This window comes from Ornithorhynchus anatinus, chromosome 3 (genome assembly GCF_004115215.2).
Source record: "Ornithorhynchus anatinus isolate Pmale09 chromosome 3, mOrnAna1.pri.v4, whole genome shotgun sequence".
Taxonomy (NCBI): domain Eukaryota; kingdom Metazoa; phylum Chordata; class Mammalia; order Monotremata; family Ornithorhynchidae; genus Ornithorhynchus; species Ornithorhynchus anatinus.
In genome coordinates, this window is record NC_041730.1 from 37,548,305 (window position 1) to 37,564,027 (window position 15,723).

The window sequence follows — 15,723 nt, forward strand, 5'->3', positions numbered from 1 at the left end:
ACAGACCCTCATCTCCTCCCATATTTTTTTCCAAATTTCAGCTTTACAATAAATGTATCTAATTTACTAAGAGAATCACTGAGTCAAGTTAAGTTTCTTCGTTGAACCATTTTTCATATTAGGAAATGTTGAAAGCAAATGTGCCATATGGTTTTATACAAATGGCATGAGAACACCTCATGCCTTCTTTTCCTCAGTGGTGTCTAATTTTTCCATTTCAATTTCATTAGCATTTAAACCCAGATATTTCCTCGGGAAAAAACAAAAAACATAAAACTCATTTTCCCCACAGCTCAGCATGCAGTTAATTAAAATGAAGCCAAATTGGATTAATCTTTTTCTGTTTACTGTTGGAATTTTCTGGAATGTTAAGCAGCACATTTATTAATGTGGAAGTAATGAGCCTCCACTAGTAGTTCAAAAAATGGGCATATTCCACAGAGGGACACGGCAGTAGGTACCTTCACACCTCTCACCATCTCTCAGGTAAACTCAGCTCTAAGCAGTTCACAACATTCTTTTGTGCAGAAAGAAAACAATTGCATGTAAAACGCTAGTAAAGAAATTTGGTTTAACTTTTAAAATAGATGCCATCTAATGGAAACCTAAACCCAGAGAATTATTCTTTTCTCTTTTGAGTTTCCTCCTGATTCTATTATAATTATTATTATTATCACTACTACTACTGAGTCAGGGCTCTTTAAATACTGCGGATTTATTGATTGACTGCCCCTTAACTACTTCCTTCCCAATGACTACATGGAATAATATGATGAGGGATCTAGGGAGAAGGAAGAAAATGAAGTGAATTATTAACTACGTGGCCTGTGGTTTGAATTCCCTCAGAGTTCAAGTATATACAAAACCATCGATAAAAGAGCAAGAAGCGTGGCCTAGTAGAAAAAGCATGGAAAAGAATCTGGGTCCTAATCCCAGCTCTGCCATTTGTCTGATGTCTGACCTTGGGCAAGTCACTTACCTTGTCTGTGCCTCCGTCCCCTCATCTGTAAAATAGGGATTAAGACTTTGAGTACCGTGTGGGACATGAACTGTGTCCAACCTGATTAGCTGGTATCTATCCCAATGCTTAGTACAGTACTGACACGTAGCACTGCACTTTACAAATACCATAAAAAATACAATTATTAAGTGTTTTAAATGCTAGGACAATTTGTTCAATCTGGCCTTAGGTTTGCTTTTGCATCATTTCTGTGACTGCTTCTTGTTCCCACTTAGATTCAGTGGATTTTCCTTTTTAGGGACTTGTCCCATCCTTTCTATGTAGACTATGAGCCCCGTATGAGACATATATTGTGTTTACCTGATTAACTTATATCTACCCACTTAGAAGAGTACTGGACACATAGAAATTCTTAACAGAAAAATCTAGTCAGGGCACAGGTAGAGGCATATGGAAAAGACCCCCAAATAATGTCTACCACAGAACTGAAATGATAGCGTGACCCATGGAATCAAACACCCTGAATTGCTCCATATAAATAACTGAACATCATCAGGTTGGGCTCAGGTTTCACACCACTGCCTTCAGAACTGTGTGCTAAACTTGTGGTTTATGATTCTTGTTTATGATTCCTGTACTGACCTCAAGGCCATTTGTTGTCAAAAAATTTCCACAGGGGACCTATAAATGGAGTTTAGAATATACTATCACCCTTGCAGTTTGTGAACAGGAAAACGAAAATTCTTTTGTGAGAAAATCTATTTTTTCAATCATGTGCTCTCATTGCATTTATGAGATTACACAGGCAACCAGGAATGTGAGTTGTTATTGGAGAGGAAAGAATACTATTTGCTGGTCATTGCCCTGCAATATGAAAGGTCTTGTCAAAAAAACAACAACAAATTGGCAGAAGAACCTTGTTCATGGACTTTGGGACCAAGAAGCTGCATGAAGGAATTGAATAGGACTTCCTGATGGGGCACCAAGTGCAGTGAAGGAGCAAGTGGTCTGGAATGCAACATATTGCAAAGTACTTGGGAAGGTGTTTTACAAGAATCAGGATTTTAGAGAAGCATCATTGCCTAGTGGGTAGAACACAAGTCTGGAAGTCAGAAGGACCTATGTTCTAATCCCAGCTCCATCACTTGTTTCCTGGGCAAGTCATTTAATTTGTCTGTGACTCAGTCACCTCATCTGTGGGGATTAATGAGGATTAAGACTAGCACATAGTAAGTGTTTAACAAATGTCATTATAGAAATAAAAAAGCAGTGTGGCCTAGAGGAAAACGTCATAGGCCTGGGAATCAGCAGACCTGGGTTCTGATCCTGGCGCTGCCTCTTTTCTGCTGTGTGACCTCGGATAAGTCACCTAACTTCTCTGTGCTCAGTTTTCTCAACTGTAAAATGGGGATTCAATTTCTATTCTTCTTTCTACCTGGGCAGGAAATATGTCTACCAACCCTCTTGTGTTGTGCTCTCTCAAGAACTTAGTACAGTGTTCTGCATATAGTAAGTGCTCAATAAGTCCCATTAAGGATGGTGATAATACTTAGATGGGAGCCCCATTATAGGACAAGAACTGTATCTGACCTGATTAAGTGGGATCTACCCCAATGCTAAGAACAGTACCTGGCATGTAGTAAACACTTAATTTTTTAAAAGATGTTATTGTCATCATTATTATCATTATTAATATCATTATTACCACCACTATTTGGACCCATTTATAGCCAGAATGACCACAGTGTGGTGCCACTGCTGAACTGTAGTTCTGTGACTGAGCAGGTAGCTACTTTGTTAACTCTCATGGTTTGCCCACGTTGGCAAATTATTTACCAGGATTCCTGCTGGACATGATCACCCTAAAGAGTGCATTAAGTGCTTCTTTTATTGCCAGTGACAGCAGAGCCTAGTTAGCAAAATTGGTACCATAATAATAATGACAATAACATAATAATATTATCAACATTAATAAAAAATAATTACTCTCTCTCAAACATCGCCCCAAGCTTGGGCTAGGAAGATATTAGAGAATCAGATCCAACACAGTTCCTGTCCCGCATGGAGCTCAAAGTCCAAGAGATAACGACAACAAGTTCTTTATCCCCATTTGATAGATTAGGAAATGAAGACCCAGAAAAATTAAATCACGTGCCCCAGGTGACATAGCCAGCAATTGGCAGAACCAGGACAAGAATCCAGTTTTCTTGATTGCCAGAGCAATGTTCTTTCCACTGGAGGCACTGAAGATATTTAGAGATCTGTTACACTTTCTAATACAATCCTGGCATCTTGTTACATATATCTATTTAATTTCTTCCTTCTATTTTCCCACCCTCCCAAAAGTGCTCATCTACCAAATTTTAAGAAGTCATACCACTGACCCAAGGCAGTATATTTCTGGGCCAAGAGGAAAGAGAGTTATTTAAGTTTTAAGATTGAGTCATATACTAGGCATTCTAGGATGTGTATTGTCTTCTGGTTAATTGACCAATATATAATTGCCCTAAAAATAGGAATGATTAAACCTCATGAACTAAATTAATTTTTGGAAGACACCCAGTGATCTTTGAATTTAAAAAGCAATAAAAATGCAAAGCACTAATTAGCACTATCGCTAATGACTCCTCATCTCCCAAAGGAGAATAAGGTTGCATAAAAGTTTTAAACCCATAGGAGGCCATCCTCTGTGGGATTTAGGGTTTTTAAGTAGGGTTACTGTACTTGGCTTGCTGCTAATTTCATGGCAGGGATGGAACAGAACAGCTTTTGGAGATTCAGCCTCAACAAATTTATTCACTAGCAAAAGCACTTCTTCCAGGGGTAAAGATGGATGTAAGGGCCTCCTATCATCTTAGTCCCAGATGGGGTTGGTTAATTCACATGCTCCACCACTATGAAATGCCAACCCATAGAACTGAGAGCTCCCCCAGTTTTAAAGAGTTACTGGGTCACTATCCCTGCACACACTCTGCTTCTATAGGGAATATAGCTTCATTCCATGGTGTTCAGCAAGGGAGGAGGCTGGTTCGGGTATCAGACACCAGTGGGCTGCACCACATTTGGGGCTGGCCAAAGATTCAAGGAGTGCAAACCAAGCAGCTGAATTTCTGTGGCATACAGAGACCCCATGGTCTCCGCAGGACCCCCTATCCGATATCAATCATTAATATCCAAAATGGGGAAAGGACATTTATTTTGTGCCTCTTTAAGGAAGACTTAGCTGTGACCACTTCAATGAAATACAGAGTGTTGGGTCTAATCATTGTATTATCACTGTACAGTCGGATGAACAGTGCTTTTCATCTATGCCCCTGATAAAAAATGCAAAAATACATTTAACTCAAATTTTCCACATAATGCATGTAATCATTTACTTTATTTTTTAAAAATTCTACTTGTTTTTTTGATAAGCAATATATATCAGCTTAGTGACATATCCAGTCAGGTCTTCTATAACATAGGACCTTTTGCATTCTTTACCAGTCAATCATATCTATTGAGAGCTTACTGTGTTCAGAGCACTGTACTAAGTGCATGGGAGAATACAGTGTAACAGTGTTGGTAGATACGTTACCTGCCCATAACCAGCTTACAATTTAGAGAGAAGAGAGACATTAATATAAATTAATAAATTATGAATATTTACATAGGTGCTGTGGGGCCAAGGGAGGGTGGAATAAAGCATGCAAATGCAAGTGTAAGAGTGAATAGCAGGAAAAAGGAGAAGAGGAAATGAGGGCTTAATCAAGGAAGACCTCTTGGAGGAGATGACCCTGCCAGAGGCAGGATGTTGGTGAGAGGTTGGCAGTGAGCGAGACAAGATTGAAATACGGTGTGTATGATCTAGGTTAGGAGACAGTAAGGTGATTAAATGCTTTACAGCCAATGGTATGGAGTTTCTGTTGAAGAGATGGATGGACAACCACTGGATGTTCTTATAGTACCTTATAGTTATAATATCATGATAATGTAATTAATGTAATTTCATAATGTAATATATGCATATACGGTACATAATGTACTATACTGGAGGCCAGTCCCTATAATGTACTCTAATACATTATTGTATAATGTACATATAGTAGATCATTGAGCCTTGACTTCATATATGCTACACACACTCATGAACGTTGCCTTCTACATGAGAAGCAGTTTGCCCCAATGGAAAGATCACATGAATGAGTGTCAGGAAACCTGTCTTCCAACCAAACACTGCCATTTGCCTACTATCTGATCTTGGGCAAGTTACTCAACTTCTCTGGACCTCAGTTTCATCATTTGCAAAATGAGGATTTAGTGTCTTGTTCTTCCTTCAAATCTGACTCCTCTGTGGGTTGGGGACTGTGTCAGATCTGATTATTTATATCTACTCCAGCACTTAGCACAGTGTTTGAACATAGAAAGCATGTAATAAATGCCATGATTATTATTATTGTTATCATTATTATCTTGTTTTACCTAAACATTTGTGAATAATTGGAACAACTTTCCTTATTCCCCAGTAGTACTTTATCCAAACTTGAAATAAATGACACACACACATTCTAGAAGAACTGATTGAACTTCAAATATATTTCCTCATTTTGAGTTTCATCACCCAACAGTTAATATTACTATGCATGAAAGATCTGTCATGATAGGAACTAATTATCTAAATGTAGAGAAGCAGCGTGGCTCAGTGGAAAGAGCATGGGCTTGGGAGTCAGAGGTAATGAGTTCAAATTCCGGCTCTGCCACTTGTCAGCTGTGTGACTGTGGGCAAGTCACTTAACTTCTCTGTGCCTGTTACCTCATCTGTAAAATGGGGATTAACTGTGAGCCTCACGTGGGACCATCTGATTACCCTGTATCTATCCCAGCGCTTAGAACAGTGCTTGGCACATAGTAAGCGCTTAACAAATACCAACATTATCATTATTATTATTATTATTATTAATGCACCCTCCCAGCTGATACTAAAGAAAATCTATCAGCATTATCTTTTTTCAGGCTGTATGTAACTTTTTTTTCTTTCTTTTGCCTCTTGAGATCAGTATAAAATTACTTAGTGATTTGGTTAATTGCCCTTTTGAAACCTAGTAAAATGTGAACACATTTCCTGAGTTTTCAGTCCTTTTTTTCATTTAATCAATCAATAGTATTTGTTGAGTGCTTACTATTCATTCAGTCAGTCAGTCATATTTATTGAGCACATACTGTGTGCAAAGTACTGTACTAAGCACCTGGAAGAGTACAACAGAATTAGCAGATATGCTCCCTGACCATAATAAGCTCACAGTCTTGAGGGGGAGACAGACATGAGTATAAATTAGTAAATAATTCATAATATGTAATTTAAAGATGTGTATATAAGTGCTGTGGGATTGGAGGTGAGGAAAATATCAAATGTATTTGTGATAGTCTTTTATATTTTTTCAAACTAGAAATAATGATTTCTCTTTGTTCCTTTTAGAATGATAAAAGGATAAAAGAACAAAATGAAATTATTGTACATCTATCCTACTTTCCTACCTTTGAACTGGAAAATAAAATATGGGCTAATCCTTAAAAATATGTGAAAGCAACTTTTTTTCTTTCAAATCTCTCATCTTAAAGTCACAAAGCACTGCTATACTGCAATTAAAGTAATGGTGTAACTAGACACCTTCTACTCAAGAAAAAAGGAGATAAGGGAGAATTGAGAGGCATTGTCTGATGTTTAGTCACATGAAATTTTCCTTGTCACATCAAAAAATTGCTAAATATCAATACTTCACAATACTTCACAAGGAATAATGATAAATAGCCATTTTTTTCGTAATTTACGTAGCAAATTACAGACCATATAGGTAATCACAGAAAGTGGTTGTCCAAGTCTTTCATTTTTAAAATAAATTGCATGACATTATTTGAATGGAGTTCTCATGTCCCATGCAATCCCTTAATGTGAGCCAAAACTTCATTTTAAAAACAGCTAATTTACCTTTCATATTTAAGAGTTAAAATGTATTAAAATGTTCAAAACAGATGAAATTGAAATTATGCTTCCTATCAAAACTTAGCTGGATGCCCACTGCCTGTTCACATTTCTGGAATTTATGGACCTTATGGAAATATATAACCTAGACAGCAGGAATAACAAAATGCGGAGACATAGAAGAATGAGATGATTTAGAAATGTAATAGGGGTAGGAAATAAAGGTAAATGACTGTTTGAATTCTATATAAAAAAGATGGGAAGGAAGCTGGAAAAGAGTTTCAAAGAGAAGAATGCTTAAAATTACTTTCACCTTTGTTGAACTCCCCCATTGAGGAACAATCCAAAGTACTCACAACCACCAAATTTTAAGTTTGTCCTTGTAACTAGGTGCCTGGTTAATAAGATACTTATAAAAGAAAATGTTTATTCTGTGGCACTTGATCATCTGTTTTTAATAACATAGGAAGGAAGATTCCTTCATCCGCATTTTATGAGATAGACCCCTTAACTAAGTAATCAACTTTTCACTACATTTTCAATAGGATCTCTCAGTAATCTGGGCCGAAATCTAGGTGATGAGTTGGAAAAACTTAACAGTTGGGCTTTAATACTGAACCCAACTTCCAGTATTTATAACAGATATGTATCAATCCCCATGGGCAGCATTTTGTTTTAGTTCCAGTGTTAGCAAAATCTGATTTTGTTATGTCTCAGGTATTGGTAGCCATTATTACACATACTTAAAAACTTCTTCCACCCACTTAGTATTATTCTAACACTCTTAGCTTTCTTAACTGTAACCTTGAAAATAGAATGTTAAGAGAAGGAGCACTAAGCCAAGTTTGTAAAGTGCATTAATGTGCTCCCAAGGTCAGTGAAAGAATCAAAACAATGTACATATATTAAAAACAGTGGTGAAAATGCATAAACATACCTACATGATAAAATAGTGATCAATCAATCAAATGGCATTTTCTGAGTGTTTACTATTTGTAGAGCACTGAACCTAGCAGTTGAGAGAGTGAAGTATGACAGAACTGGTAGATATGTTCCTTAACTACTATATATTTACTGATTATGAAAGATTTGAGATTTGATTTTTTTGTGTGTTCTTATGTAAGAAAGTACTTAATTGTCATTGTTATATTTCATTTCCTATTTAGCATGAACTAAAAGATCTAAAATTATTTAATGCTAAGGTGAAATGGACTTTATATCAAGTTAGAATATTTCAAGAAGGAGGTGAGGCAGTGAAAATACTCAAAGACCAAAGTAAATTTGCAGCAAAAATGGAAAGCTAATTCATTGTGCCTTTCCTGACAGGTGAGAATTTGTGGTTTTACCAATTTAAAAAATAGGCAAGCACACAAATATTTTTTTGTAACAAAAGGTCCTAAAACTAAAATCTCTATCCATATCTGAAATATATAGTTGATTATAATACCAGTAAATTCCATGACACTCCCCACTTCATCACTCCTACCATGTCCAGAAAATCACGCTCTCTGTCCTATCTTCTGATACCTCAATCAATGGTATTTATTGAATGCTTACAGTAGACAAAGATTGTACTAATTGCTTGGGAGAATACAATTCAACAGAGTTGGAAGACATTCCCTACCTACCAGAATCTTACAGGGAGGTTCCAACAGGCAGATCCCAAATCAGACATTTGGGCAGTCTGAGTTAGGGAAAATTTGCATTCTACTCTTTTTCTGTATGATGCCATTATGTTATATATGATGTCAGACACAATATTTGGTGAAAGTCTTTCTGAAAATCATTTCTCAAAATCACTGACCTCCACCAACCATTGATCAAGCACCTGGGAAAATTTAGTTCCAAGACCCTAGCTACTACCCTACTAAGGGATCACTTCCATTTTTCATGAGACACAGTCAGGCTGCTGCCACCTTATTGAGGACACATGATTCTTACCGCCACCACATTGTGCTTCTTAAGATAGTTGTGTACTTCTCTTTCTGTCTAAGGTGGGATCTGCCTACAAAGTCCTGTTCTTTTTTTTAATGGTATATGTTAAAGGCTTACTATGAGCCAAGCACTGTACTAAGTGCTGTGGTAGATCCAAGCAAATCCGGTTACACACAGTCCATGTTACACATGGACCTCACAGTCTTAATCCCCATTTTAAAGATGAGGTTACTGAGGCACAGAGAAGTGAAGTGAAGTGATTTTCCTGAAGTCACACAGCATACAGACAGTGGAGCCAGGATTAGGAACTAGTCCTTCTGACTTCCAAGCCCATGCCCCATTCAATAGGCCTTGCTGCTTCTCATGATGTTCTGGGACAAAACCTTCAGACTGTGGAAACAATGAGTTGTGGAACCTCAGAAAATGGGTAGTTGTTATGAAGTGTTGTACAAGGGAATTGTCAACTGATGCTGGCATGTACCTTCAGATTGGATTCTTCAATCCCATTTTGTTCATTTGAGGTACAAAACCTGGGCAAAGGCAACCAACCAGAAGCTCCTACCCCTGGGGCAGTTGATGTCCACATGAACACTTTCAGAATGTTCATGTCATGAAGTAATTATAGGAGAATTTGAGAAAATATTGATGTAATACTTTAGCATTTCTGGACTAGCAAATCCACACAAAATGTTACAGGTTACTAAACAGTCAAGTCCAGAAAATATATTTCAAAATGATGGATTTCTTTCCGTAGCAGGCCTTAGGGACTAGTAGATTTGAATCATTATGTTCTATTTCCTCTTACTCATTCTTCTTTTTCTTCATCTTCTGAATCTTTTTTTCTCTCTCCTATTTTTCCTACCTTTCATTTTTTTTGCTAAATTGTTCTGATGTTACATTTTAAAATAAGGTCTTGAATGGAAACAGCAGGACTAAGGAAACGTCATGATCAGTCCCATTGGGTTTTAGTTAGAGTTGTTACCAAATGACTTTTATTCAGCCACCGCTGATGATGAGGAATGTTGTTCTCAGTATTGCAAATTTTCTGTGGGTTTTAGACTAGCTGTGATTCATATTTTCCTAATCTATTCAAACTAGAATGAAACCCTCCTTATTATGACCCATATTGCTTTTGTTTGCTCAAGAATGAATCTGCTTATAACAGCCTTGTGTGTTTGCTGAAGAAATTGGTACATTTATATTTATTAGCCAAGAGAATCATCTTGTTAGTTAGTGAGAATTGAAATTCACATGCAGTATATCTGCTTATATATATTCAATATAATGTTGTATTTATTATAACATAATATTTATACTATATATTCATTTATATATATGTATATATAGTAAATGAATGTGGTCTCTTCTCCATGTTTCATGCCAGATCATTTTATCACATGCTCCATCCATCCAAATTAATCCAAAAAAGAAAGAAATTAGGAGTCCTAAGAGTCAATTAGATTTTTTCCTGCCTTTTTCAGGATATCATGTAAACCTGTAAGTCAGGTTAAAATTGCTCCTATATTTAAGCATTCTCTAAAATCATTTCCACAAATAAAATATGACATCTAAACCCCAGATAAAATAATTATTTGATATGTTTCTCTTCCTGAGAAAAGAAATGTGATTTTTTAATTATGTCTTTTTTTGCTGTTTTTTTTTTTCCATCCAAATCCAAACCTTCAGGGATGGTTATTTCTGTGAACTCTGCTTTGGAATAGAAAATCTGAAGTACTGATACTAACTGAGATGATGGAGTCTTCTGTTGAGAACAACAGATGAGACTCAGCCCTGAGACTTCAAGATGGAGAACTTGCCCAGAGTCATTGATTATAGTGATGGTGTTTGCCCAGCATCATTCACTCTATCCCAATCCTGACAGTTGTGTTTATGCAGAAGCACAGAGTGCCATGAGCCAGTAGCTGTGCAGAGGTGCAGCATATTGTAAGGTGGATGTATTGACCCTTATTCAATCAGGACCTATTGAAGCCACAGTGACCACAGCATAATTTTAGGGCTGTGCTATATTGCTATAACTCAGCAGGCGATTGCCTCGGTAGTCACTGCGTCTCTATTGCCCACATTAGCCAGCTGCTTTTCAGTATTCATTCTGGTCTGGTCCACCTCCTATAATACCCTTGGTGGTCTCTCAAACTCTACCCCATCTACCTTCATTTCTGATCCCATCCCTTCATAGTAAGTCACTTGCTTTTTCTCCATGACCACCATTTTCACCTGTTTACTTTCCAATGGCTTCTTTCCCATTGCTTTCAAACATGTTCATGCATCTCCTATCCTAATGTAATAATAATAATTCTGGTACTCATTAAGTACTTATTATGTGCCAAACTCTGTTCTAAGTGCTGGGGTAGATACAACTCAAATCAGGTTGGGCACAGTCCCTGTCCCACAGGAGCTCACATTATTAATCCCCATTTTACAGAAGAGGTAACTGAGACAAAGAAAAGTTAAGTGACTTGCCCAAGGTTACGCAGCAGTAGAGGAGCTGGAATTAGAACCCAGGCCCATGCTCTATCCACTAAGCCTTGCTGCTTCTCCTAAAAAAAAATCCCCTTGAACCCCGGGCTCCCTCCAGTTATCTCCCCATCTCCCTCTTACCATTTCTCTCAAAATTCTTTGAGAGAGTTGTCTACACTCACTAGCTCCACTTTCTCTTTTCAATTCTCTCCTTGATCCTCTCCAAACTGGTTTCTGCCATCTTCACTCCACAGAAACTGCCCTTTCTCAGGTCAACAATGGCCGCCTTCTTGCCAAATTGGATGGTTTCTACTCCACCTTAATCCTCCTTCACCTCTCAGCTGCCTTCAACACTGTAGAACACCATCTTCTCCTTGAAGCATTATACAACCTTGGCTTCACAGGCACTGTCTCTTCTGGTTCTCTTCTATCTCTCTGATGACTTTTTTTCTGTCTCTTTAGCAGACTCTCCCTCTGCCTCCCACCCTCTGAAAATGCCCCTTAGAGCTCAGTCCTGGGTCCCCTTCTACTTTCCTTCTAAACCCATTCCTGTGAAGAACTCATTCACTCAAATGTCTTCAATTATCAACTTTACACAGATGGTTCCCAAATTTGCCTCTCCAGTTCTGACCTCTGTCCTTCTCTGCAATCTTGCATTTCCTCCTGCCTTCAGGACATTTCTTTCTGGATATCTCACTGATACCTCAAACTAAACATGTCTAAAACAGAAATCCTTTTCTCCTACCGAAAGCCTGTGCTCCCACTATCTTTCCCATCACTGTAGACAATTCCACTATCCTCCTTATTTCACAAGTCCATAACCTTGTCATTACCTCAACACATCTCTCACAAAACCTACATATTCAACCAATCACCAAATCCTAGCAGTTCTACCTTCACAGCATTGCTAAAACCTACTCTCTCCTCTTCATCCAAACTACTACTATGCTCATCCAAGGATTAATATCCCACTTTGACCAATGCATCAGCCTCTTCACTGAATTCCCTGACTCCTATCTCTCCCCACTCCATTTCATACTTCCTTCTGCTGCCCTAATTATCTTTCTAAAAATATGTTCCATCCACCTCTCTGCACTCTTCTAGAACCTCCAATGGTTGTCCATCCACCTCTGCATCAAACAGAAACTTGTCTTTAAAGCACTCAATCAGCTTGCTTCTTCCTCTCGTACTTCACTGATCTTCAACTACAGCTTAGACTGAACACTTCACTCCTCCAGCACCAACTTGCTCACTGTGCCTGAATCTCATCTATCCCACTGCTGACCCCTCTCCCACATGCTCACTCCAGTCTGGCACTCCCTCCCACTCCATGTATGCCTGACCATCACTTTCCCTACTTTCAAAGCTTTATTAAGGTCATATCACCTCCAGGAGGCCTCTCCCATCTCCATCATCTATGCAGTTGAAGGTGAATCCTTTGGGCACTTGATATTCACTCCACCCTCAGTCCCATAGTACTTATGTACATATCCATAAGTTATTTATATTAATGTCTGTCTCTCCCTTTAAACTAAGCTTATTGTGGTCATGTAATGTGTCTACCAACTCTTTTATTGTACTCCCAAGCTCTGCACATAGTAAGTGCTCAATAAATACCACTGATCATTGGATGGATCATTGGAAGAGTCACAACATGTATTCCTAGACTTGCAGGTTCAGAATTAAAATATAAGTTTTCTGATTCCCAAATCTTTGTTCTTTTCATTGTACTTTCAGGGCAGACTAGCTTTAAATGCCAATTGAATAAGGTTGCTGTTGTGACTTAATTTTTTTAACCTGGCAAAAAATATTGTAAATGAGTTAGGTTATCTTAATTATGCTGTAGTCTTTTTAGCACTTATGATTTGCTGAAAGGAATTAAACAAAATTTTGTCCCATGTATTTCTGATCTTGTAATACTTCCAAGCTAGAGATGAAAAAAAAAAGAGAGAATATTTCATGCTCACTGTCATTGTTTTTGTTAGAAAGAAATTTAAGTTACTGACAATGGCTAAATGAACAAAAGACTGGCAAAGGTTTTTCTATGCACCTTGTACTAAAAAAGAATGGGAATTCACACTTGATCCTCCCAGTGGGAAATTTCAGTGATTCTATTTCATGACATTTGGCAGATTTTCAGAGTTCTTGTAACTCTCCCTTAGGATAGCTTGAGTAGAGAGGTTACTACTATCCTTGATACTAGCAAAGTCACATAATACCAAAAGAAAGCACTGCATAACTACTCTTTTCGTAACCGTTCAAAGTTCAGTTTTAAAGTTCACAATGAAATAGTTGAAATTCTGTGAAATAGGTGGTTGAAATTAAAACAATAAATTAAAATGTCTTTTGCTGAAAATGACTAATTTCATTAAAGTCATGAAAAGGTATACATGTATGAATGCAACATTCATTCTGAGGATGAAAGTGATTGAATCTAGCAACTCTGAATGATTGACCTTTAACCTTTAAATTCTGTGAAAGGTGTTAAATCGTACATACCAATGACTTGAACAGAATCAAGAACATGCTCAGAATCTATGCAGAAGGAACAGAATTAAACAAGTTATTCATGCTTTGGAAGTTCAAAATGAAATTCAAAGTGACCTGAAGAAATTAGAAAAAGAGGGTAAAATTTAGAAGATCATGTCACAGAGACCCAACTCCACAAACACAGAATAGGAAAAAGATCGGATGGATGAACGTCCCATGGAGAAGGACATGAAGGCAACCTGAGGATCAATATGTGTGCAGTGCAGGTATATTAGCAAAATGAGGGTGATGACAAATCATTAAAATCAAGTCATCAAGTTAAATGGTCTCAATTCAGCCCATCTAGGTCCCTAACAAAAAAGCTACAGAGACTATGTCAGTAAGTCTTGTTTCACTGTTGTTTAGTATTTTTTTTTAATTTTCTGAGAATTTCAACAAGTAGATTGGTGGATTTGAGAAGTGGATTATTTGATATAAATTGTTTGGTTTTATAAGACTTGTCTTAGCACCCTAGAATATGTTAATAGAACTGGCAACTAATATTTTCTCTTTGATCTGCATTGATTAAACCTTTATTGTAGTGTGTATACACACACATTCACATATTGATGTATAAAAGCACACACTCTAAAGCTTATATGTATATATGTATTATATATCATGTGTGTATATATCAGTACATTTTTAAATAGACATACATATAAACCCCAGGCTCTCTGGCAGAAATTTATTTCTGTTGAATTGATCAATCAGTGATATTTATTGAGTACTCTGAATATGCAGAGCACTCACTGTATTAAGCACTTGGGAGAATACAATAGAAGAAATAGACATGATCTATGTCCTCAAGGAGTTAACAGTCTATTGAGAGAAACAGTTGAATTAATTTGTCCTCAGTTTATTACATTTAGGGATTTGAAAGCTATGTAAATTCCTCCCTAACCACTGTTAACTCTCCTCTTATACCTTCTTCTCTGATTCCGAGTACAACTTTCCATCCCTCCTCACACCCCAAACTGTCTCCACCATCTTTCAAGCTTTCCAAGTGAGCACTACCACCATAGCTTTTCTTTCTTTTCTTTCTCTTCCATAGCTTGCAGCTCCTCTACTACCCTCCCAAAGATGGGGAAAAAGAACAGGTTGGGGCAGTATAGGGCAAAATAAGAGGTGGCCAGGAAAGGGACAGCACTATTAAGGTAACAAAGGACATCTAAAATGTTATTCCACTATAATAGTCAGACTTTCACTAACGAAGAGAAGATGCTTATATATAACGGTATATTCCATGCTCAATTATCTGTGTTCTTGGAGGGAAGTCAAGAACATAGCCAAACAATACAAAAGATCACTTAAATGAGGGGAATGTCTCAGGAGTCTTTCAAGGAAATGAGGGAAGCAGCTCAGATCAATAACCTCAGGAGACCCACCATGATGTATTGTTGGTGTTGGACTGTTGGTATAGACAGTTGAGGAAAGAAGGTCATCATGATGCAAGATCCTTAACTCTCAAATTCTCACATATTTGTTAAAGTTAATCCCAAAAGCAGTTGATTTACATCTATATCATTGAGCAACTTGGATGGCGGTTAGTTGGATGGGCATGAAATGTGATTTCAAGATAAAGTACAAATAATTTCCCTTTACACTCCTCATGAAGCCCTCTACTTCAACTTCTATGGACTCAGGCACTCCTGAACAACAAAAAGTCTTTCTCCAATACAACTCCCTAAGCCTTGCAAGGATAAATGATGTAATTCAAGATTTGATTTGATTTATTATCTCCTTATGGATAGGAAATGTGGTTACCAGCTCTGTTATACTGTATTCCCTCAAGCACTTGGTGCAATTCGATAAATGTTCTATAAAAAATAACTGATTGATTGGTGCCCTATGTGCATAT

General features: G+C 37.4%; 1 protein-coding gene across 3 annotated transcripts in view; it reads left to right on the forward strand.

Moving 5' to 3' along the window:
- Window positions 1–15,723, forward strand: part of ANO3 (anoctamin 3) — a 249,457-nt gene that overhangs the window by 61,773 nt on the left and 171,961 nt on the right. The gene's annotated exons all lie outside the window — the stretch shown is intronic.